Genomic DNA, 2969 nt, shown 5'->3' on the forward strand with positions numbered 1-2969 from the left:
GCACTTCGTTTTTGTTGAGCTGTCAAACTTCGTGCCCGTTCGGGAGGGGAAATCTGCCGGCCGGCGACGCGCTGTGTCGGAGTTTTGATCTCGCGTTTCATATGTCGGAGTTCAGACCAGTAACAAAGTACGCAGCCAAAACGTACAAGAGTTGGTTTTCCGGTTTTCATCGAGTTCGTCCGGTAGAAATTTGAAGATTCGTAAAAGTTTAGTTTTAGTGCGAAAACAAGTGAAATTTATGTGAATGATTGAGTTGAGCAGTGAATTTGAGTTGTGTGTGAAGTGATGATGTGAATCGATAGGCGAGGAAATTCTTCGAAAATCGGTGAGTGCCAACTGATCTGATTCGGCTGGGAAAATTTCTATTTGCCTCCATGACTAAGGGAGCATTTTGGGTCAAATTGGTATAAATTCAAGTGATGTATGGCTGATATAAAAATAGTTATTTTTTCATTTACCTTCATTTTTGGTCGAGGGGGGGGGGGAGTGAAGGATAATAAAACATAAGAAATTAAATAAAAGAAAACGACTTCAAAATTATCTAGAGAGCTTATTTTATGTTAAATCAGGCATATTTTTTCAAACCGACGTATACACTCAGGCAAAAGTACTACGAATATCCATTGTTTCCCCTTATGCTTATTTGCCACAAGAAATCGGTATGTATTTCATTGATTCACCTTATGAATTGAACTGAATCATGCCAATGTGGTGTCTTGCTTATTTCATAAAACAGCCTTATGAATATTTTTTTTTTTTTTTTTTTTTTGTAGGTAGCGATAGGGGTAGTACTGGGACTCTTAATCTGCCCTAAGCTCCTTCCCAACATTTGCTTTTATAAGCCTCTATTACGTTCATCACACAGACGTTCCTAAGCAATGTTGCTCAAATGGTCACTGTGTACCCTAGCAGCAATCAGCCGTAGTTTTGCAGTCTAGTATTTCAGACTACTATCAAACTATGGTAAGGCCTGAAATGCTACTAGAGTGGTTAAAGTGAAGAACGAAATAGTTTTATTAAAAGGTCCTCATTCCCCATTTCATTTCATCACTCACTATCGTCACTTTTATTTTCGACACTATCACGTATATCACCGATTATCACTCATCAACTTTCCATTATATCACTTTTCATATCACACCATTTTCATATAAATTCATTGTTATTACCATTTACCATCTGTTAGCATTACTAAGTAATTAAAAGATACTCAATTTAAATGTTTCATTATTTTTGTTGCTGTAGAGTCATTACTATTCAAACTACAATTTAGCACTATCAAAAAAGTTAAAGTAAAACAAAATCACTTAGATCCATTCTTCTGCACTCGCTGTCATTATTAACACGTTTATCATGCATGTTTGAAGAACTAGGCAATAATGTTTATATTCAGAGAAATGATTGCAAAATGTATTATGGCCTTTATTAAATTAGTAGAGTTCACATCATTATACATCATCATTATTATATTTTTAACAAAACTATCAGAATCACTTCCAATTTCATTTTCAAATTTTCATCACCATAGATTTTATTATAAAATCACTATTAGCACCCTCACAATCACTAAATTTAATAACAACGAGTGTTACGCGCAGTTCCACCAAACACCCATTCTTATGTTGCATTATAACACGATTGATCACACGTTAGCTTCGAAACTTAACAACCATTACTGATTAGTACAAAGGATGCTACAGCTCGTGGTAAACGAACTGAACCATAAACAACCAGCACTGGTTTATAAGTATCTAATGAGCCCTGGCGGTCCCTCCGTTCGAAGAGGACCTGATAATATGCCGAAACATATTAACAGATCCTCCGCCTGAATGCAGCCGTTTCATGAAGGTGATATGTTTCACAGGCGGGTATTATTATGGTGCACCTTCTACTTTGGCACCGTCAAACCCTGTGATCGTGGCCAGGGCATAAAACAGCCTTATGAATATTGATATGATATTTTAAGATTTTCTTCTTTCAGTAGTATAAACTTCATTACTTTTTATAACACTAATTATTATTTCTTTATTCATTATGTATACCTCGTGGACTATACAGTCCATTCTGAATATTTACAGAATTTCCAATGCGTAAATTTACTTAATATTAGGTTATTAATTACCTAACGTGCAGAAATCGAATTTCCACCTACTTTGTCATGTTGCTGCTCGAATAATAATGCAGTATTATGCAGTAAAGTACTATATTACTTACTTACTTATTTGGCTTTACATCAATTATCTTGATAAAGCCTCGCCAACAATATTTCGCCAATTCCCTCGGTTCATGGCCGCTTCTCTCCATCCTCGACTGTGACCCACGCTCTCCAGGTCCTGGTGTACCTGGTCAATCCACCTAGCTCGCTGCGCCCCACGCCTTCTTGTTCCGACCGGATTCGTGGCGAACACCATCTTTACAGGGTTGTTGTCCGGCATTCTTGCAACATGCCCTGCCCAGCGTATCCTTCCGGCTTTAGCTACCTTCACGATACTGGGTTCGCCGTAGAGTTGAGCGAGCTCGTGGTTCATCCTTCGCCGCCACACGCCGTTCTCCTGCACGCCGCCGAAGATCGTCCTTAGCACTCGGCGTTCGAAAACCCCAAGAGCTTGCAAGTCCTCCTCGAGCATAGTCCACGCCTCATGCCCATAGAGGACTACCGGTCTTATGAGCGTTTTGTACATCGTGCATTTGGTGCGGGGGTGAATCTTTCTTGACCGCAGTTTCTTCTGGAGCCCATAGTAGGCACGACTTCCGCTGATGATGCGCCTTCGTATTTCCCGACTAACATTGTTGTCAGCCGTCAACAAGGATCCGAGGTAGACGAACTCGTCCACCACCTCGAAGGTATCCCCGTCTATCGTAACACTGCTTCCTAGGCGGGTCCTGTCGCGCTCAGTTCCGCCAACCAGCATGTACTTTGTTTTCGACGCATTCACCATTAGCCCGACTCTTGTTGCTTCGCGTTTCAG

This window comes from Aedes aegypti, chromosome 2 (assembly GCF_002204515.2).
Source record: "Aedes aegypti strain LVP_AGWG chromosome 2, AaegL5.0 Primary Assembly, whole genome shotgun sequence".
NCBI classification, from domain to species: Eukaryota; Metazoa; Arthropoda; class Insecta; order Diptera; family Culicidae; genus Aedes; species Aedes aegypti.